Raw genomic sequence first — 24,143 nt, 5'->3', positions numbered from 1 at the left:
CGAAAAATCACCCAAGGGGTACGTGAAATTTCGGTTTTCGAAAAATTTTTTTTGATGCCAAATGACCTAAAAAAGCATGAAACGTCGAGAATTGGTGTCATCTGATTTTTTTTTTTTTTGCAAAAATCTACTCTCTGGGACTTAGTCGTTTTTTCAATTGTGGAAGGCGGAGCTCAAAATTTTTAGAATTTATCTTTTGAAATTGATCACTAGTCTCTTGAAACAGCTTGTATAATGATATACACTATAACTAGCATCAAATACATTATGTTTCATTAGGGTGATTCATTTATTCGGCATAGGGGGGTGGTTCAAAATATTGTGAAAAATGAGTATAAAAAAAAGCACTTCGGTTCGTTTGATTGGTGTGACGTCTTCGACAAAGTTGTAGATAATAATTCTGTCTTTTCAAAAAAATTACTTTCAAAAAATTATTTGATTATTTAATTTAAGAAAAATTAAAAATTAATTATTCAAAAGGGCGTATTTTTTAAAAACTTGATTTTTTCAATAAAACCTACAAAAGATTACCAAAACAATGAAACCAGTCCGATCATTTAGAAATCAAGAAAAATAAGTTATCAGTGAACGTGCCCATGGGCTGAAACTTTGCATAAACGTTTTTATAGGCAAAAGATGCCATGTTGTGCTATTGGTTTAATATTTTGAAACACAACTCATTTTTGAAAAGCTATTGAAAATGCTATTTCGGATAGGTATTGATGATTACAAATATTTTTAGAGCCAACACGGTTCATTTGCGCGGTGTGAGTTGTAAAGTTGTAGATAATAGTTATGTTTTCAAAAAAATATATATATATATACACTCTAAAAACAAATCATTAATATTTTGAAAAAAAATAAAAGAAAGTTTAAATTAATTATCCAAAACAGCCCATTTAAAAAAACTGATTTTTGTATAAAAACTACGAAAGTTTACCTGAACAACAAAACCGGCCATGGAGAAATCAGAAAAAAAAAAGTTATAATTTTTTTTTCACAGAGTACATTTTATTTTGAAAGAACAAAGTTATTATTTACAACTTTGCCAGATACACTATGGCAATCAAATAAACCGTTTTGACTGTAGAAATATTCTTATTTCCTCATAGAGTGCTCTATTGGAAATTAAAAATATGTCTACAGTCGAAACGGCATAGTGTCTTCGGCAAAGTTTTAAATAATATTTTGTCCTTCCAAAAGAAAGCCTTAAAAAAATTAAAAATATATATCTTTTTTTCAAAAAATATTTTTTTTTTTTCAAAAAATGATAACTTATTTTTCTTGATTTCTAAATGACCGGACTGGTTTCATTGTTTTGGTAATCTTTTGTAGGTTGTATTGAAAAAATCAAGTTTTTAAAAAATAAGCCCTTCTGAATAATTATTTTTTAATTTTTCTTAAATTAAATAATCAAAAAATTGTTTGAAAGTAATTTTTTGGAAAGACAGAATTATTGTCTACAACTTTGTCGAAGACGTCACACCAATCAAACGAACCGAAGTGCTTTTTTTCATACTCATTTTTCACAATATTATGAACCACCCTATGTCGAATAAATGAACCACCCTAATGAAACATAATGTATTCGATGCTAGTTATAGTGTATACAATTCATAAAACAAAAGACGTGTGAACAAGTGTTGGCATTGTTTGCCTGGTCGAGTTAAATAAATCCGGGTTCAAGGTCGCGCCTTTATGCAACTGTTTCGCATCGTGACTACCAGCTGGTGCGTAAGCCGATTTGGCTGCTGGCTGAATTGTGCTACAGCAGTGGACGAGACACAAAAGAGGAAAAAGAAGAAGCCATCAGTTGACAGTGAGTTGTATCGCTGTGTGGAGTGATCTCACATCTGGCTCGCTGCTGGTGGCTGTTTGGTGCTGTTGTATTGGTGCTGCTGGCTGTAACGGCTGCAACTTCGAACGATCGGACAACCAACCTTACTGAGAGGGAGAAGTAAAAAGGTACGTGCTCTTGTCGGCGCTAGTGCGCTAGACTTAGCGGGATGGATGTAGATCCCTCGCCTCCCGCGCCACCATCCCCGAACCCCTCTGACCCTGACCCTTCTGTTACCCCCTCCCCTGTTCATTCTTCAGTCCCCCCTCGCCTCAGGCTTTACCCAGACGGAGCCCAGGGCAGCTATGCTGTCTTTTTTCGGCCAAAGGCGGGACCGAAATCGAAACAGTTGAACCTCTTGCAGATTTCTAAAGACCTGACGAAGGAGTACAAGGGCGTGACCGAAATTTCCAAGGTCCGGCCTAACAAGCTCCGTGTCGTGGTCAGTAACCTGAAAGAGGCCAACGATATAGCTTGCTCTGAGCTCTTCACACGCGAGTATCGCGTTTACATACCCGCACGAGACGTGGAGATCGACGGTGTCATAACCGATTCGAGTCTGTCCGTCGAGTGTATACTGGCAAGTGCCAAAGGGTGCTTGAAAAACAAAACCTGTCCCGATGTAAAGGTGCTCGACTGCAAGCAATTGCGGTCAGCATCGATCATCGGTGGCAAAACAGTATACACCCCGTCAGACTCGTTTCGAGTTACGTTCGCCGGGTCAGCGCTACCAAGCCACGTCTCGATCCACCGGGTTCGTCTCCCTGTGCGATTATATGTGCCTCGCGTCATGAACTGCCTGAAATGTAAGCAGTTAGGCCACACCACCGCCTACTGCTGCAATAAGGCACGTTGTGGCAAGTGTGGGGAGAATCATGCGGATGATTCCTGCAGTAAAAATGCTGAAAAATGCATTCACTGTGGGGAGAGTCAGCATGAGCTCTCGACATGTGCGGTGTACATGCAGCGCAGGGATAAAATAAAGAGGTCTCTCAAAGAGCGTTAGAAGCGTTCTTACGCTGAGATGCTGAAGAAGACCGTTACCACTTCTCCCATTACATCAAACCCTTATGATCTGTTGTCCTCTGATGAAACCGATTCTGACGATTCACCAGCGGGAACATCTTACGCCAATCCCGGGGAGTCTAGAAAGAGGAAAAATATTTCCTCTCCTAAACTTCCCAGAAAAGGTCCTAAGATTTCTCAAAGTGAAATGAAAGTTTCAAGCAAACCAAACAGTGCTGCGGAAAAACCGAAGCAAACTCCTCCTGGGCTTGCAAATTTAAAGTCCCAGAAGGAGTTCCCAGCACTGCCAGGAACATCTAAAACCCCAGTTGTTCCTTTTGCACATCCAGTTGATGAAACAAACTCTGGATTAGTGAAATTTTCTGACATTGTGGACTGGATTTTTGAAACTTTCAATGTACCCGATCCAATTAAAAATTTTCTTACAGCATGTCTCCCAACAGTTAGATCATTTTTGAAGCAGTTGACTGCCCAATGGCCCCTCCTTGCAGCGATTGTATCCTTCGATGCCTAATTCAACTGCGTATATGAAGGATTCTATCTCTGTCTTACAGTGGAATTGTAGAAGTATTTTACCAAAAATTGATTCGTTTAAAGTTTTGATAAATAAAAACAAATGCGATGCATTTTCCCTTTGTGAAACTTGGCTTACTTCAAATATTGATCTCAACTTCCATGATTTTAATATTATTCGCCTTGATCGAGACACCCCATATGGAGGAGTACTTTTAGGGATTAAAAAGTGCTATTCTTTCTATCGTATTAACCTCCCCTCGATTCCAGGCATCGAAGTTGTCGCATGTCAAATGACAATACAAGGTAAAGAGCTTTGTATTGCCTCAATATATATTCCTCCCAGAGCACAGGTTGGGCAACGGCTGCTCTTTGATTTAATAGAACTTCTTCCCTCGCCACGTTTGATTTTGGGAGACTTCAACTCTCATAGCGTGGCTTGGGGTTCCCCTTACAATGATAACCGCTCCTCTTTAATCTATAACCTTTGCGATGACTTCGACATGACTATTTTAAACAACGGCGAAATGACACGTATCCCGAAACCTCCAGCGCGCCCAAGCGCTTTGGATCTATCCTTATGTTCGACGTCGCTACGGTTGGATTGCACATGGAAGGTAATCCTCGATCCTCACGGTAGCGACCATTTCCCTATTCTTATTTCAATTAATAACGGGTCAACTCGCATGCGACCAGTTGACATTCCGTATGACCTCACACGGAATGTCGATTGGAAGTTATACGAGGAAATGATTTCAAAAGCGGTCGATTCGATTCGACATCATCCACCACTTGAAGAATACAACCTCCTCGCGGGCTTGATTCTCGACGCCGCATTGCAAGCCCAAACGAAGAAATATCCCGGCGTAACGATTAAAGAACGGCCTCCCACTCCGTGGTGGGACCAAGAGTGCTCCGATGTCTACACGCAAAGATCCGACGCGTTTTTGGCCTACCAGAAGGGAGGTATACCTGGCGACTATTTACGGTATTTGGAGCTTGATACCACAGCCCGAAGAATGCGGAATCGCGTAACGGTCAACGAAAGCGAGGAGTCTTCAAGTAGGTGGATATTTGATTTTGCCAGGAAAGTATGTCCGGACTCTGTTCCTGAGCAAAATATTGTTCGTGATGCGCCTCCGGGTCACGACGCGATAGAATCACCTTTTACGATGGCAGAATTTCCAGTTGCCCTCCTGTCCTGTAACAATAACGCGCCTGGGTTAGATAGAACCAAATTCAACTTGTTGAAGAATCTACCCGGCAATGCCAAGAGGCGCTTGTTGAACTTGTTCAATAAGTTCCTGGAGCACAACATTGTACCGCAGAATTGGAGGCAAGTGAAGGTGATCGCCATCCAAAAACCAGGGAAACCAGCTTCTGATCACAACTCTTATAGGCCGATTGCAATGCTATCCTGTATCCGGAAATTGATGGAAAAAATGATACTCCGTCGTTTAGACCATTGGGTCGATCAAATGGCCTACTATCGGATACTCAATTTGGCTTCCGCCGTGCCAAAGGGACGAATGATTGTCTTGCGCTGCTTTCAACAGATATTCAGCTGGCGTATGCTCGCAAAAAACAAATGGCGTCTGCGTTCTTGGACATTAAGGGGGCTTTTGATTCCGTTTCTATTGACATTCTTTCGGGCAAACTTCACCGACAAGGATTTTCTCAAATTTCAAACAATTTTTTGCACAATTTGTTGTCCGAAAAGCACATGCATTTTACGCACGGCGATTTGGCAACTTTTCGCATTAGCTACATGGGTCTTCCCCAGGGCTCATGTTTAAGCCCCCTTCTTTACAACTTTTATGTAAATGACATCGACGAATGTCTGGCAAATTCATGCACGATAAGACAACTTGCAGACGACAGTGTAATCTCTGTTACAGGAGCCAAAGCTGCCGATTTGCAAGGACCATTGCAAGATACCTTGGACAATTTGTCTGCTTGGGCTTTACAGCTAGGTATCGAATTCTCTCCGGAGAAGACTGAGATAGTAGTTTTTTCTAGGAAGCATGAACCTGCTCAGCTTCTAACACAATTAATGGGTAAAACGATTTCTCAGGTTTTGGTACACAAATATCTTGGTATCTGGTTCGACTCTAAAGGCACCTGGGGTTGTCACGTGAGGTATCTGATGAAAAAATGTCAACAAAGAGTGAATTTTCTTCGTACAATAACCGGACAATGGTGGAGAGCCCATCCAGGAGACCTTATAAGGCTTTACCAAACAACGATATTGTCTGTTATTGAATACGGGTGTTTCTGCTTCCGCTCCGCAGCAAACACACATTTGATCAAACTGGAGCGAATACAATATCATTGTTTGCGTATCGCCTTAGGTTGCATGCAATCGACCCATACGATGAGTTTGGAGGTCTTAGCTGGAGTACTACCATTGAAAAACCGCTTTTGGAGCCTGTCTTCTCGTATTCTTATCAAATGTGAGGTCTTGAACCGTCCCGTGATTGAAAATTTTGAAAGGTTAATCGAACTTAATTCTCAAACCCGTTTTATGACATTGTATTTCCATCACATGTCCCAAAATATTAACCCTTCTTCGAATATTCCAAATCGTGTCGACTTATCTAATACTTCTGATTCTACTGTGTTTTTCGATACATCCATGATAGAAGAAACTCGTGGAATCCCGGATTATTTACGCGTGCAGCAGATCCCCAAAATTTTTTCCAATAAATATCGAAACATCAACTGCAACAATATGTTCTACACTGACGGATCACTTCATGATGGGTCCACTGGCTTCGGTATTTTCAATAACAATTTAACCGTCTCCCATAAGCTCCATAATCCTGCTTCTGTTTTCGTCGCAGAATTGGCTGCAATTAAGTACACCCTAGGGATTATCGAAAAAATGCCCACGGACCATTATTTCATCTTTACGGACAGTCTCAGTTCCATTGAGGCTCTCCGATCGATGAAAGATGTTAAGCACTCTCCGTATTTCCTGGGGGAAATACGGGAACATCTGAGTGCTTTATCCGAAAAATCGTTTCAGATTACCTTAGCGTGAGTCCCTTCTCACTGCTCGATACCAGGCAATGAGAAAGCGGACTCTTTGGCTAAGGTGGGCGCAACAAACGGTGATATTTATGAAAGACCAATTGCTTTTAATGAATTTTTCGCACTTGTACGTCAGAATACGATCATCAGTTGGCAAAATGCTTGGACCAGAGGGGAATTGGGAAGGTGGTTACATTCCATAATCCCCAAAGTATCGACGAACCCGTGGTTCAAGGGGTTGGATGTAGGTCGGGATTTCATTTGCGTGATGTCCCGGCTTATGTCCAATCACTATAGATTTGACGCGCATCTCCGTCGTGTTGGGCTCGGGAAAAGTGGTATCTGTGCCTGTGGTGAGGGTTATCACGACATAGAGCATGTGGTTTGGTCATGCCCTGTACACCGTGACGCCAGGTCTAAATTTATAGCTTCCCTGCAGGCCGAAAGTAGGCAGCCGGCTGTTCCTGTTCGTGATGTCTTGGCGAGCCGTGACCTATCCTACATGTCCCTTATATACGTTTTCCTGAAATCCATCCACGCCCCAGTTTAATCCTATTCCCTTCCGCCTACATCGAACCAAACGACAAGAACACGTTGAGACCCCGGATCCGGAAACAGCAAATAGACCCGCACGGTACTTCCAGGTCCCGAGGGAGACAACCCAATATGCCAGTCCGTAATATCTTGGCCCAGCAGCGGAACATATTCAATATGCTGCTTACCTATGGCGATGGAAAACCATCAAACAACAAATCAGTGCTTTTAATGCAAAACATTCTAGCTTTAAGTTAGATTTAGTTTCAGCTCGTAGTCGGCAGCGAGGATAAAAAATTTGGAAAAAGTTGAAAAAGTGGTTAAACACATGGCCGAAATATGTTTGCCTCTTTCTGAAGCAAACATGTTTTGGCCATGCCAAGTTTTGACATCTCCCTTGATTACCGTTCGGCCGTTGCACGTGAACAAAGAAGCAGCTTGTGACAATTTACAGGTAATTACTTCTTAATTTATCACATTTAATGATATGAAATTGGATGAAAATCCCTATCAAACCGCAATAAGCCAAATCATTTCATTTTTAGTTGCCTAAAATTTACAAAAATTCACAGCAGAAGGATGTTCTCCTCAAACCCACTATTTTTGCTCTAAAAATACCGATGATGATCTTAAATATAATTAGTCCGAATTATTTCCATACAAGTCTGTAGATATAAAGGTTGGCCAAAGTAAAAATTTGGTGGACCAAAATATGTTTTTAGTACTTCGTAGAAATTTTGATATTTCTAGGATATTTCTCAATATATTGCATTGTTGAACGGTTTATATTAACTTAGCTTTTAACAATGGTATAATAGAGTAGGTATTTATGTTGGAAAATTGTGTTTGTTTTTAATGAACTGTGCGAACACTTCCCAAAGCTGGCCAAAATACCCCCGTTACCCTATACATTGAGACCCACTTATTGTGGTGTACACTAATGAATGGAAATATATCGTGAAGAGGAAAGCAAAGAGAGTGCACCAGCACCGATACTTTGTTTTTCGCATACTGACGTGACGACGATATCAACGCATCTTATAGCGAATTTCTTTATTCCACCAGCTCACCTCGTTTTGACCTGAAAGCGCACTACCTGCTGTCAAAACCCTTCTTTATTCGCTCGATTTTGACCCAGTTTTGACCTGCCGTGCTGCCCGAAGCGCACTGTAAAATTTGTCAGCTTCACGTGCTAAGTTCGTAAACAATTATCTGGCATCTCTTTCTTACTTGCGTCCTTAATGGCAATGACGTTTTATTATTCCTCGGCAGTTTTGCCCGCACACAGTGGAATAAAAAAATTCGCTATTAGACTTGCTTTATATGTATTCATTAATCGCTAGAGGTGATTTTTTCCTTCGCTGCCTATAGACTATTGCACGGTGACGTCACGCATTTGAGTTTGACTGGTAACTTTGTTTACATTCGGGCGATGCAGTTTAATTTTCAACTATAGTAGATCATTTCAATTGTAGCCAAAATACCCTTATAATGTTGTGCGTGATGTACCAGTACACTAAGAACAATTGTAAATTGAGCAGCATTTCCATTACGCACACGATTGTTCCACCAGAAAAAAGCACAAAGTCCAAAACGTAAATAAAGTTACCACTAACTGTCAGAAAAGTGAGGTTAAAGAGATTCGGTGAAATAGTCTATTGCAGCGTTATTCTGTATGTAGAATTGACGATTTAACACCAAATTAAAAACGACCGTGCGACTTCTGGACTTGAAGTTTAGAACTAGGAAAATGATGATAGATTCAATTTTTAGCCATTTTATGTTTTTCATGCGATATTTGCGTAAAATGGTTGTTCTTGACGTCAATAACAATGCAGCTGGTTAGAAAGTTTATGCAGCATCTAGTAGACTAGTTACTGTCAAGAGAATACATATGAAATAGAAAATATATGAGATCCGGTTTCGTTTTTAATTTGAGATTATGTTTTTACAAGAGATGGTAAGTACATAGCATGTTAAAATTGCATTTTCTTAGTTTGAATCTACCGTCTAGTGAAAAAAATCTAAATAATTGAAGCTTCCCGCTGCGTAAACTCGTAATAACTCTCTGCAAATAGAGTCTTGATAGGTACACATTTAAAACTGGATCTCGAGCTCGGCAAAAAATCATCCGAGTTCACTCGGCAACTTTGGATTCAGCAAAAAAATGCTGGTTGCCGAAAGTCGTCAGATCATTTTGCCAAGACGTCGCACATAGGAGTAAATCAAGTAAAAACCTGATCAAAAGTCAAAAAAGCAAAAGTTCATTAACCATGCTTTGCATAGTCTCATTTTGTAAGGTGATGCCCACTGAATCTTTTGACAGCTTATGAGCACCCAGAAGTATTGTTGACCTTTGTTACAGCTGGTTGAGATCGATAAAATTTTAGCTTTCTGTTGTTGCATTCGATGCTTCCGTACCGTTCACTTGTTTTCAAAACAGTCAAGTGCAACGTAGTGACTTATCATAAAACCAACTATGGAGATTGTCAAAGAAGGTTAGTTTAATCAATCTGTAAACTTGAAAGACTTATAAATAGTCTCAATATTACCAGGGAACATTCCAATAAACACAAAAATTCTGTTAATGAGATTTTTTGTATGTCATATTATATGGAGTAAGTTAAGTTTCAATCAATGAGTTTCAATGTAAACAGTCAATTGCAAATCAAACCCTGTATTTTTCTGGTCAAACTGGTGGTTTTAGATCATCCGAACCAATCCGAACTCATGAGTTACATCATTGTGAAAATCATCGAAAAATTTCAACTTTTCAGCTTCCGGCAGTGTTATTGCCTTAGTATCAAGAACAAACATAGCTCTGCCATGTAACGGATGGGTGTTCTGAAACATTCTCAACAGGTTGCTATTGAATTCGGATCCTTTGATTACGAGCTCTAGGCCAAAATCCATGGAAAACGCTCAAGCTTTTTCGTCTGAAGCAATGCAAATGTTGCGAGTGAAACTACACGTTCCAGTACACGGACAATGATAATAATAATAGTGACTATTCAGATTCTTCTGAGTGCTCAGATTGATAGATAAACAAAACAGTGTCAACCCCGAACCTCACTGATCTAAAAAAATAGTTATGTTTTATTCATAAAGGCTCAGTCATTTATGGTAGAAAAAAAACTATCATTGAATTCGAACTACATAATCAGAAAAGTAACAAATCACTCAAAGGTGGGTTATTTCATGAAACTTTTAGTCAAAACTATTTATTATATTATATTTTTGATACACGATACGTTTCCGGGCCAAAAATACCTTAAAATAATTTTGATCAGGTTTGGTGTTCTAAGTGCTCCACTGTGCGTCGTCCAAAAAAACTAAGCTTGACGAATCTCGTCTCTATTTTTGCCGAATTTATCGTTAAACACTGTTGATACCGAGGTCAGCAAAAACATTACTGGTATCTCGGCATAAATTTTACTTGTTGCCGTGTTTCGGCAATACAGCTGTCATTCTCATGAACGAGCCGCCATTTTTCTTAGTGCAAATTTATACGTGTTACGTGTGAGCAAACAGGAAGCAGATACAAGTTTGACTGAAATTTGTGCAAATTACAAGTGTTTACAATCCGGTAGCTCAGATTGGTGGGAAGTGGCTGGAACTCAAAAGGTGTAGTTTCAAATCGTGTGAATACAATGTCGTATTTTTTTAAAGAATAGGCATTAAACGTAGTTTTAGACTAGATTTTTTGCTCAATGCTCTATTGGCGAGCAAGATAAAGATAAGTATTCAAGATTTAGTATGAATAAATTTCTTTACTTACTAAAACTCATCGAGCTTATAATTTATCTTTTGAAAGTAAACTACCGAATTCACAGCGAAACCATTCTCTGATATTGGATTTTACTGAAAAAAAAGGCTCTTTACTGTGCCGAACATTCAGCTTATATAACTGAAAGATCGTTAGACTGGTTTGCCGCTTCTCGGCTGGATTTGCCGAGAGCACAGTCAACTGTGTACCGCGATTCTCGGCATAAAATGACATCTGTCAAATATTGGTTTTCCGAGACTCTCGGCAAAAGAGATTCCACCGAGCTGGTTGCCGAGCACTCGGCTGTCCAAATCTCGGCACAAACAATGCCGAAATTCAGCGAAATTTTTTAAGTGTGAAAATGCTGTTTGCAAATCATCATCAGTATATTTACTGCAGCGCCAGCTGTCAGTTGAACAGGCATTTTAATTGTGATAATTGTGATCCAGGCGTATATGACAGTTCTAAAAGGTTTGTATTTCACGTCGATGCATTAGTTTTAGTGAGCGTTATGAACTTTTTACAATTTTGTATGAGATTTAAAATGATTATGCATTTTAAACTAAACTTACACAAACATGCTGGGTTTAGGTCAAATATGCTGTTTTTCATCGCCGGTAATCTTTTTGCACTTTTCGTTTTTTCTTGTACTCTAATAGCGTTTCTTAATAGAGCCGCTTATTTTTCATACAGTAACAGAAGTCATGAGATGGGACAATGACTAAGATTATGCTCCAACTATCAAAAATATAGCATTTTTATATATTTTAATTCGACATATTGTCACAATGCTTCACACTAAATCTCGAATAATATCAATTTCTAGTGTGTTTTAACTGGAGATTCACCCTCCAGCAAAAGGAAATCAAACATAAAACAATATAAAACGAGAAATTCTCAAAAATGTTCCGAATTCCATACAAAACGCGAAAATTTTCATAACGAGGTTTGTTTGTGTGCGTGGATAGACAAAAATGTAGCATACCTTCTACTAGAACAGTCATATATACCTGGTATTGTGATGATTTCTCTCTTTTTCCTCTTGCTCTTTCGTTCTCTATTTTTAAGAATTTATATTCATTCAAATTTATTGAATTATTTATTAAATTATTGTACCAACCCATTACAATTGATATTACGACCGAATCAAATGTTGAGCGAGGTGTACTTTTGACGTCCACGTCTACTGATACGAAAATTTATTTTCTTTTGCAAAAAAAGTTGTTCCGTCAAAACCGGACGATCCCATTGGTTGTGTACGGTAGCGACACCTACGATTTGTAAGTGGGTACGCGAAACTAAGAGAATCTGTCGAGTTGTTGGGGAGTTGGTGTAGTATAGACAAACCCATTAACTGTAGAGCAACATGTCAAAAGGATCTATCTGCTTCGATCGATTTTTTGATCGATCGGTTTCTTTCAACCGCCACAGCTTATTAAACACGTTTCATGACATGTCCTTTACACCATTTGATAGCGGAGAATCTAATCTAGCTTTTCAAATAAAAAACACGTTGGGAATAGTTACTTTAGCTGAACTATTAAACAAATGAAAAGTCAATCAAGAAAATCGATGAAAGTAGATAGACCGTTTTGACATGTTGCTCTACAACTAATTTATTCAAAACAAGTCTTGTTTTAATAAAACTTAATTAAAAATAACTCACGACAACTGTTTCAATCACACGTTTTTTCTGTATAATATTTGAATAATCTGAAGCTTTTCATACTGATTTCGAGTGGATTCTTATGTAGATTTCCAGAAAATTGATTTAAACGCGTTGGTTTGTTTTTAATATTTTTCGTTATCAAATTATTTATTCGATGTTAATTCAATCCCTTAACCCTTTAAGTCTTGTTTAGAGTTCCAAGCTTAGTGAAAATCTCATACAAAATGTTTTTCACGCGCGTTAAAAATGGGGTTATTTGGTCGGAGTAAAAAATCAGGACAACAATTTTTTTAGCAAAAATTTGATCTAAGCTGTTTTTATTTTTTGAGGTATCAACAAATAAAACACGTAATTTAAAATTTGCACTTCAAAATACACCAAAAGACTCATACCGTGAAATGGGGCGAATAGAAACTGTGGGGAGAATAGAAACAAAACTTCCGAACTTGAAAAATGCGATTTTAAGTCTTCGATTACCATGCAAAAAATATTTTCTTGGATAGTTCAATAGTAAACAAGTCCTGCAAACCCATTTGTGGGTTAGCAGCACTACTGTCGGCTTGCTTAAAAAATTGCAAAATAGAGGCGCAAATTCTGACCGTTTCCGAGTACCAGAAAACTTTGTATGTGGAAGCCATTCTGCTTCACTTAGAACTTGTTCGTGTGATATACTGGGTCGGTTGTTAAGCAATTCAAATTTTTACGGTGAATTAAAGGATAGCTGTAAGGTATTCATCACCACGTTACCTATGTTACATGGAAAACTCGCGATTCTCAGATTAACGGGGCGAATGCAAACAACGCCGTAGCGGATATTTTTTGTACCAAAACATGTGGATTTGAGAAACGCTATAATGTTTACATGTAAAATGATGTCTGGAACATGTTTTGTGCATTTTCAGCTCATCAGGGTCAGAAGTTTCCAACAAAAAGTCCAAAAACGTATTCGCTCCGCTGAGATGCTGTTGAGATTTTACGCAAAAAAACTATTTCCTTGTCAAAATATAGAATCAACTACTCTGTGATAAATCGGATGTTACCTTTAGACTTCAATCCAGTAGACAACCACGCTAGTTGCCAAAAACGTGATGAAAGTCTGATTTATCTGCTGCATGATGCTTGACATGGACTGACACGAGAGATATGGATCAAGGTTTCAGTTCCACCAAGACGAAATGTTTCCAGATGTCGTGTCCTAGATGAAACACCGGAAGATGCCAGACCGGTGGAAATGCTTGACCCGGCCCCGAGTTCTTCTGTTCCTAATAAGGACCTATTCATTCATAAGATAAAAAACATGAAGTAATAAACCGAACATTTCCACTATTTTAATATTTTATATCGTTTTCTTGCCTCTCATATCAATAAATATGATGTAATTGTTCTGTTTTCTTCAAATTAAAACTAGAATTTCTATCAGAACAAGGAAAACGTATTTTATTGGCGAGTGTTTCTATTCGCCCCATTGCGGGGTGAATAGAAACATGCAACATTTTTTTCGAAATAACAATGAATTACTTATTTTATCAAAATGGACGTTACACCCTTAATAAAGGGAGGCAAGACCCATGTTTTGAAACCTTCATATTCATTCTAGACATTATAGTATTTTTTGTACACTGCAAGATATATCGCAGACTGTTTCTATTCGCCCCGTTCTACGGTATTTAACGTATTTCTCGAACGATTCAATTTTGCAACTTTGATTTATTAGGCTGTTGGCGCAAACCGACCCTACGTTGTGTTGATTTTAATCGGCGGTAAATTCGCGCGTTTTCCTAATGTCTTTGGTATATGGATTGTAGGTAGAATTAGGTAGGGGTTTTAGAAAAAACACTAGGGCTCATCGCCCGAAGCAACTCTAATAATTTTGGGGTTTTTCCCTGGCCAAATTAACGCTCACCTTAAGGAACAGTATAACTAACTCCCAGCAGCGTGGTTCCAATCCGTGGCGAATCCAACAGCTTCAGGAGAACCCAGTGGAAGTCCAAATTATCCTTTTCTTATTAATATCCGCACAGATAGCCAGGGTTTCTTCAGCAAACCACTTGAGACAACTTACAGCTTTAGGTAGCAAAAAACGAATGAGAGCCCAGCTCCCAGTTTATTTGACTTTTATCGAATCTACCAGAGCAGTGATGCCACATATACAGATTTATCTGCATTTATACAGATTTTTTGCGTATTATTCATACAGATATCTGCATATACAGATTACAGATTTTCTGGAAATAATACAGATTTATACAGATTTTTTTGGTTTTCATGGGGTCGTAAATTAAACTTCTTTATATAGTTGAAAAATATAAATTAACTCAAATGCGGTGGAGCGTGTCGGAGGTTTCATTATATGCATATGCTACGCATAAACGTGTGCATGAATGATCTCGCGGTAAAAATGTTCAACAAGCTATATTGCTTTTTTTTTCGAGAAAGATATGTCCAGTGCATATGCAGATTTTATTTTACAGTTTTTTTTCAAATTTTACCAAGGTGATAAGATGAAAATGTGGCATCACTGTACCAGAGTAACAGTTGTTACTATTTTTTTCGAGACTTATTTTCAATAAGGGCGTATGCCACAGCACTTCCCCTTTTCATTAAATATAATAATATATTCGAAAACTCTGAAATTTGATTAAGTTTATAGTACAAAGTTTAATTTGAAATGTTTTTTTTTTTGTTTTTCTTCTTTAACAATTTATCATAATACTAGCTGACCCGGCAAACTTCGTCCCGCGTATTTTAGTGTTTAATTTAATAATTTTAAACATTTCAAATTTATTGATTCCTTGCGATTGGATTATATCGTTTAAAAATGATTGGTTTTATCGGAATGGCAACATCCTTAACTTTTGGCTTTTGTATATGACCTCTATTCCGGATATTATGTTGGGTGCATTTCAGTTATTTTCGTTGTTTTCCAGAAACTGAAAGTGGTCATCTACGAATTCAAAACGGTGTTCAGGTCAATTTATAGCTCCTTGCATCATTCTGGATCCGGTGATACTCATATTGGGTGGTATTTGGTCTCTTCGGGCTATTTTTCAGGAACCGTAAGTCGCCATTCTAGCCCCTGAGCGTCATTCTGGTTTAAGAAACACCCATATTGGGTGTTATTTGGTCATTTTCGGCTGTTTTCCAGAAACCGGATGTCACCATCTTCGAATTCAGAATGGTGTCTGTGGTCGATTCTAGCTCCTGTGTATCATTCTGGTTCCGAAGATACTCATATTGTATGGAAATCGACCGTTTTTGGCTGTTTTTTCAGAAACCGGAGGTTGCCATCTGACAATTCATAATGGTGTCTGAGGTCAATTTTCAACTTCATTCTCGCTCCAGAGATACTCCTATTGGGTGGTATTTGGTCACTTTAGGCTGTTTTCCGGATACCGGAAGTCGCCATTTTACAATTCAAAATGTTGTCTGAGGTCGATTTGTGGCTTCAGTGCATCATAACAATTCCGGAAATACGCATATTGAGGGGTATTTGGTCATTTGCCGCTGTTTTTCGGAAACCGGAAGTCTCCATCTTGGATTTCAAAATGGCATTAGGAGACAATTTTTGGCCTCCGTGCGTTAATCTGGTTGAAGAAACACTCATATTGGGTGTTATTTGGTCATTTTCCGCTGTTTTCCAGATACCGGAAGTTGCCATCTTACAATTCAAAATGTTGTCTGAGGTCGATTTGTGGCTTCAGTGCATCATAACAATCCCGGAAATACTCATATTGGTTGGTATTTGGTCATTTGCCGCTGTTTTTCAGGAACCGGAAGTCGCCATCTTGGATTTCAGAATGGCATTAGGAGACAACTTTTGGCCTCTGAGAACGTCATTCTGGTTAAAGAAACACTCATATTGGGCTGTATTTGGTCATTTTCGGCTGTTTTCCAGTCACCGGAGGTCACCATCTTACAATTCAAAATGTTGTCTGAGGTCGATTTGTGGCTTCAGTTTGTCATAACAATCCCAGAAATACTTATATTGGGTGGTATTTGGTCATTTTCCGCTGTTTTCAGAAACCGGAAGTCGCCATCTTGGATTTCAGAATGGCATTAGGAGACAATTTTTGGCCTCTGAGCGTCAATCTGGTTTAAGAAACACTCATATGGGGCTGTATTTGGTCATTTTCGGCTGTTTTCCAGAAACCGGATGTCACCATCTTCGAATTCAGAATGGTGCCTGTGGTCGATTCTAGCTCCTGTGTATCATTCTGGTTCCGAAGATACTCATATTGTATGGAAATCGACCGTTTTTGGCTGTTTTTTAGAAACCGGAAGTTGCCATCTCACAATTCATAATGGTGTCTGAGGTCAATTTTCAACTTCATTCTCGTTCCAGAGATACTCATATTGGGTGATATTTGGTCGCTTTAGGCTGTTTTCCGGATACCGGAAGACGCCATTTTACAATTCAAAATGTTGTCTGAGGTCGATTTGTGGCTTCAGTGCATCATAACAATTCCGGAAATACGCATATTGAGGGGTATTTGGTCATTTGCCGCTGTTTTTCGGAAACCGAGAGTCGCCATCTTGGATTTCAAAATGGCATTTGGAAACAATATCTGGCCTCTAAGTGTCAATCTGGTTAAAGAAACACTCATATTAGGCTGTATTTGGTCATTTTCGGTTGTTTTCCAGACACCGGAAGTCGCCATCTTACAATTCAAAATGTTGTCTAAGGTCGATTTGTGGCTTCAGTGCATCATAACAATCCCGGAAATACTCATTGGGTGGTATTTGGTCATTTGCCGCTATTTTTCAGAAACCGGAAGTCGCCATCTTGGATTTCAAAATGGCATCAGGAGACAATTTTTGGCCTCCGTGCGTCAAATTGGTTGAAGAAACACTCATATTGGGTGTTATTTGGTCATTTTCGGCTGTTTTCCAGATACCGGAAGTCGCCATCTTACAATTCAAAATGTTGTCTAAGCTCGAATTGTGGCTTCAGTGCATCATAGCAATCCCGGAAATACTCATATTGGGTGGGTTTTGGTCATTTGCCGCTGCGTGCGGCAATCTGATTAAAAAAACACTCATATTGGGCTGTATTTGGTTATTTTCGGCTGTTTTCCAGACACCGGAAGTCGCCATCTTACAATTCAAAATGTTGTCTAAGGTCGATTTGAGGCTTCAGTGCATCATAACAATCCCGGAAATACTCATATTGGGTGGTATTTGGTCATTTGCCGCTAATTTTCAGAAACCGGAAGTCGCCATCTTGGATTTCAAAATGGCATCAGGAGACAATTTTTGGCCTCCGTGCGTCAATTTTGTTGAAGAAACACTCATATTGGGTGTTATTTGGTCATTTTCGGCTGTTTTCCAGACACCGGAAGTTGCCATCTTACAATTCAAAATGTTGTCTGAGGTCGATTTGTGGCTTCAGTGCATCATAACAATCCCGGAAATACTCATATTGGGTGGTATTTGGTCATTTGCCGCTGTTTTTCAGAAACCGGAAGTCGCCATCTTGGATTTCAGAATGGCATTGGAAGACAATTTTTGGCCTCTGAGCGTCAATCTGGTTAAAGAAACACTCATATTGGGCTGTATTTGGTCATTTTCGTCTGTTTTCCAGACATCGGAAGTTGCCATTTTACAATTCAAAATGTTGTCTAAGGTCGATTTGTGGCTTCAGTGCATCATAACAATCCCGGAAATACTCATATTGGGTGGTATTTGGTCATTTGCCGCTATTTTTAAGGAACCGGAAGTCGCCATCTTGGATTTCAAAATGGCATCAGGAGACAACTTTTGGCCTCCGTGCGTCAATTTTGTTGAAGAAACACTCATATTGGGTGTTATTTGGTCATTTTCGGCTGTTTTCCAGACACCGGAAGTTGCCATCTTACAATTCAAAATGTTGTCTGAGGTCCATTTGTGGCTTCAGTGCATCATAACAATCCCGGAAATACTCATATTGGGTGGTATTTGGTCATTTGCCGCTGTTTTTCAGAAACCGGAAGTCGCCATCTTGGATTTCAGAATGGCATTGGAAGACAATTTTTGGCCTCTGAGCGTCATTCTGGTTAAAGAAACACTTATATTGGGTGTTATTTTGGTCATTTTCGGCTGTTTTACAGACACCGGAAGTCGCCATCTTACAATTCAAAATGTTGTCTGAGGTCGATTTGTGGCTTCAGTGCATCATAACCATTCCGGAAATACCCATGTTGGGTGGTATTTGGTCATTTGCCGCTATTTTTCAGAAACGGGAAGTCGCCATCTTGGATTTCGAAATGGTATTTGGAGACATGCCAGAAGAAGGAAGGGTGTCGAAACATTATGGACATGTTTGTTACACCTAAAAACATTCATTTTCCAAATTTGGTTACATTTGGTTGATTTTGGTTGACTGGTTCTCGAGCTGTGCGAAATTCGTGTTTCATTTGTATGGGACCCCTCCCTTGTAGAACAGGTATGGGTGTCAAACCATTATGGATATATTTGTTACCCCTAAAAACATCCACTTGCCAAATTTGGTTCCATTTGCTTGGTTAGTTTTCGAGATGTGCAGAAATTTGTGTTTCATTTGTATGGGACCCCTCTCTTCCAGAAGAGGGAAGGGTGTCAAATCAACATGGACATATTTGTTACTCCTAAAAACATCCACATGCCAAATTTGGTTCCATTTGCTTGGTTAGTTTTCGAGATGTGCAGAAATTTGTGTTTCATTTGTATGGGACCCCTCCCATCCAGAAGAGGGAAGGGTGTCGAACCAACATGGACATATTTGTTACTCCTAAAATCAGCCACTTGCCAAATTCGGTTCCATTTGCTTGGGTAGTTTTCGAGATGTGCAGAAATTTGTGTTTCATTTGTATGGGACCCCTCCCTTCCAGAGAAGGGAAGGGTGTCGAACCAACATGGACATATTTGTTACTCCTAAAAACAGTTACTTGCCAAATTTGGTTCCATTTGCTTGGTTAGTTTTCGAGATGTGCAGAAATTTGTGTTTCATTTGTATAGGACCCCTCCCTTCCAGAGAAGGGAAGGGTGTCGAACCAACATGGACATATTTGTGACTCCTAAAAACATCCACTTGCCAAATTTGGTTTCATTTGCTTGGTTAGTTTTTGAGATGTGCAGAAATTTGTGTTTCATTTGTATGGGTCCCCTCCCTAAAACCTCTCATACAAAATTTCACGCCGATCGGTTCGGTAGTTTCCAAGCTTATATGAATCAGACAGACAGACAGACAGAGCTGCATGTATAGATTTGTACGAAAGGATCAAAATCCAAACTTTAATTAATTTTATATAAAAAATCGCTATCTTTTCTTAAACGTTTAATCCTGCTCGAACGCCTAAGCTCAGTTTCCGAAGGTTCGGTTGTTCTTTTCCTTTTTCGGGCCCTCTTAGGCCTTTCGTTTTCAGGGAAACCCCTGCAGTCCTCCTCCTCGTCCATGCTTGCGTTTAAGTTGGTTGGATTCGCCCATTCAGACGGTAGCCGGAGCGACACCAACCTAGATCCCTCTGGCCCACCGCCTGCCGCTCTAATTTGCCCTCGATGAGCCATCACCGGCACGTTTCCAATTATAATCTGAAATGTGTTTTTGGAATAACGTTTCACAAAATTAGCCTTAAGCCAACGCATATGAGTTTGAGGGTTGTGGTTTCTGTACCACACCACATCACCCTCCATCAGTTCATCAATAGGTTTGTTAGTATGTTTGATGTCTACATTAGTAGGTTTGACTCCTACATTAGTAGGGTCTGATAGTTTTTCATCATGTGGAGGAGGTGGTGGTGACGACAAGTGTCGTCTATAATGTTTTTTTGGATTTACCAAATCTATTAAGGTTTTTGGAGTACACTGGGGTCTTTTTTTACGCGGGTTATTTTTATGCGGTTTTTATACACGACTTTTTTACGCGATTTTTTACAATAACGCGGATTTTTTTTACGCGGTTCTTTGAAATAACGCGGATTATTTTTACACGATTTGATAGATTATTTTTACGCGGTATTAAATAAGTTTAGTATAAGTAAATCCAATAAAGTAAAAATCAATCATATGGTGCATGACAATAAGATATTCTGTTTCATTAATCTAAATAATGCATATTTTTAATATATATGCGGTTATTATCAAAAAATAGGCAATTTCCGTTGATTCGGTAAGAAGAAACAAAAATACATTAATAATTGTGCAACGATACGAGTCAGAGTTGTTGCGATTTACTTCCTTTTAAGAAACGAAAGCTTAAACATGTAGCAAAATTATTATAAAAAAGTTATTGTCATGTTCTTCAATGAATTTTCATTTTAGAATCACTAAAACTTATTTTGTGTGTTTCGTTACCATTTTTATATCATTTTTCATGTTCATATTTACTTACGTGCCATTATTTTTAATCGGATCTTATTATTGAATGGAGTTTTTTACGCGATTTTTCAAAATTACGCGGTTTTTTTTATACGCGGATTTTTTCAACGCGGTACAACCAACCGCGTAAAAAAAGACCCCAGTGTATAATTAAAAATTCTCTCAGATGGGAAGCTACCATCTTTCGTCAAACATGTGTTCCTATACGTAAATAAAAATAAATTAATCTGATCCTCCCAATTCAAAACTTTGGTTTCTGGTTCCATTAGGAACTTCTTCAACACCTCTTTTACAGTTCTGACAAATCTTTCCGCCTGCCCATTACTAGAAGGGTAGTAGGGCGGGCTTTTAAGTACTTTTATCCCTTGCTGCTCTAAAAAGTTTACGAAACCATAAGAGTTGAAAGGAGGTCCACCGTCAGAAACCCAAACATCTGGTAAACCAAACCTAGCGAAAAAGGCTACAAGCTTTTTGAGGACTTTTCCTGTGTCAGTTCTATTTTTCATATATTCAATTTCAATCCATTTGGAGAAGCTGTCGACCATAAGTAAAAAGGTACGATGTTCAAAATGGAAAAAATCAATATGCACTCTACTGAGAGGATTCGTGGTGGGAATCCATTTGGATTCCACTATTTGCTTAGGTACTAGAGCCATGCTAGTACATACCTCGCAGTTAGAAACAAAATTTTCTATGTCCAAATTTATACCAAACCAATAAACTGTTCGTCGTGCTAGTTGTTTCATTTTGTCCATCCCTGCATGATTAGCATGTAAGAGTTTCAGAATCCTGTTTTGCATAATTTGCGGTATTATTACCCTGTCCTTATACAACAAACAATCATCAATGATTTCTAAGTCATGTTGGTTAGCAAAAACATCTGCAAATTGTTTGTCCAGTTTCTTTGGCCAACCATTTGTTATGTAAATAATAATTTTTTGAAGAAAATTATCCTGTTTTGTCATTTGACTTATCTGTAGGTGGTCTATTGGGAAATTTTGGTAAAATTAATGTTTCTAACGAAATTTAACTCTTATGGAACACTTTGCTGAAGGTCGATATCTAATCTCAAATTCATATATGGACATTTCCAAGATATATCTTTGTAGTCTTGTTACATAAATAGAATTTTTACCCTCTTTGCTGAAAATTCCCACAAGAGGTTTATGATCTGTGAAAACTAAAAATTCCTGTCCATAAAGATATTTGTGAAACTTCTCTATGACAGAAACCAAGGCTAGAGCTTCTAAATGGATTTTAGGATAATTTTTTTGCGCTGCGTTTAGGGAAAAGGATGCGAAACTTATTGGTTTTTCAACCCCATCAACCTCGTGAGCGATTACGCGTCCCTGGCCATGGCCCGAAGCATCGGTAACAACCACTATTGGTTTTTTTGGGTCATAAAACTAAAAAAAAAAGCTTTAAAGCTTTATCGCAATTTTTATCCCACACAAATTTAGTTTCATTTTTTAGGAGATTTTAATTTTTTTGTTTTTTTTTTGTTTTTTTTTATTTTTTTAGGAGATTGTATAAATGATAAAGTTTCGCAGATATATGTGGTATAAATTTATTATAAAAATTAATAAGACCTAGGAATGATTTTGATTCCGTGACATTTTTGGGAACCTTCGCTTCTTTTATAGTGGATAATTCACTTGGGCACGGCAATAACCCCTTTTCATTTATTATGTGTCCCAAGTATGGCAGCTCTGAAACAAAAAACTTGCATTTTTCCGCAATTACCTTTATATTAGCTTCTGACAATTTTGTCAAAACTAGTTTCAATTTGTCAACACAATCTTGCAAGTTTTTTCCAGCAATCAATACATCGTCTAAATAACAGTAAACGTTTTCTATATTTTGTAATATTTGGTCCATAACTTGCTGAAGAATGGAAGCACTTGAGGACGCACCCTGTGGTAATCGATTGTAAGTAAATAACCCTTTGGTTGTATTGATGACCAGAAATTTTTTTGATTTCTCTGACAGCGAGAGCTGAGTGTAAGCTCCCTCTAAATCGAGTGCGCAAAAAACTTTACAGTCAGCCTAACCGGCGAATAAATCCTGTGCAACCGGCAAAGGGTATGCATTAGGAATAATTGATTTATTTATGGAAACTTTACAATCTATTCCTAGTCTTATATCACCGTTTTTCTTAATTACCACAACAACCGGCGACGCCCATTCGCTAGTTTTTATTGGAGTAACAACCTTCTCCTTTTCTAATTTATCCAAATAGGTGAGAACTTTTTCTTTCAACCTATGTGGAACGTTGTACGCCTTTTTAAAAATAGGCGCTTCTTCTTTGAGGACTAAATTTGCCTCAAATCCAATTATGGGAGAAGAAAATTTTTTCACAAATACATTAGCATACGTTTGTTTCAATTCCTGTATTAGATTGATAAGCAGCCCATTGTCTATGTTATTTACTTTTACTGTGCCTGTAAAAAAACTTCTCCAGTTCCCGAAAAATATGTCTAAGGCATCGCGTCCAAAAAGCGGAATAAAATCATGATCACAATCTAAAACAATTAATGTCAGATAAGCCTGTTTACCTCTAAAGGAAACTAAAATGTTAGTTTCCCCTAGTATTATAAGGCTATCACCGTTAACTACTGCTAGCTTCTTTTCCGAAACATTTAGAGGAATATCGAAATAGGAACTGTATGAGTATTTACTCATTACAGTAACCGACGACCCACAATCTATCTCCATTTGGAGGTTTTCCCCTCCCATAATTACATTAATAATACACGGATTGTTAATTTTATTTATAGAAGATACAAGCATGCAAAATAACTCACCTTTGTCACTGTTGTCGTCGTCCGAATCGTCAGTTTTCAATTCCCTGAAAATTTCCTCCAAATTTTTGCTTTGCCCAGGCTTCTCGTATGACTCTACAAATTTTATCGATCCCCTCATCAGGTTTTTTAGTTTAAAACATTTTTTTCTTATATGGCCTCTCACTCCGCAGAAATTACAAATAATGTTCGGGTTATTCTTCTTATTCAGCTGCTGTCCCTTATGCCATTCGGTCGGTTTTATGTTTGTACATTTGTAGTAATTTTTCTGTTCATTATAATTGTATGGTTAATACGGAGTTTTATAGCCTAACCTAGATCGAACAGGACCTCTTGAGGGACCTGGATTGCCACCCTGTGTATTCGTGTTCGCCATATTAAATGTCTTATAAATTTTCTGTAAGTTGGGGCTGTTCGAGTTCAGTTGCGAAAACATTCCCGCATTGTTTCCTATACCAAGGGATTTTGCATTGGAGCGAGCCATTTCCCACGTCAATATGATCTTCTCCGTAGCTTCTGCACTTGGATCTTCATCCTCATTCAAAAGTTTTTGCTGGAGACCTGAATCCTGAATCCCGGAAATTATTCTATCCCTGATTGCCTGATCCTTAAATGTGCCAAAGACACAAAGCT

The 24,143-nt window shown here is 38.5% G+C and overlaps 1 protein-coding gene across 4 annotated transcripts in view; it reads left to right on the top strand.

Moving 5' to 3' along the window:
- LOC129733861 (uncharacterized) overlaps positions 1 to 24,143 on the top strand; it is a 263,164-nt gene that overhangs the window by 11,369 nt on the left and 227,652 nt on the right. The gene's annotated exons all lie outside the window — the stretch shown is intronic.

The sequence above is a fragment of the Wyeomyia smithii genome, chromosome 1 (assembly GCF_029784165.1).
Source record: "Wyeomyia smithii strain HCP4-BCI-WySm-NY-G18 chromosome 1, ASM2978416v1, whole genome shotgun sequence".
Classification (NCBI taxonomy): domain Eukaryota; kingdom Metazoa; phylum Arthropoda; class Insecta; order Diptera; family Culicidae; genus Wyeomyia; species Wyeomyia smithii.
Note: the sequence above shows the minus strand (reverse complement) of the source record. Positions and strands in the feature narration are given on the sequence as shown.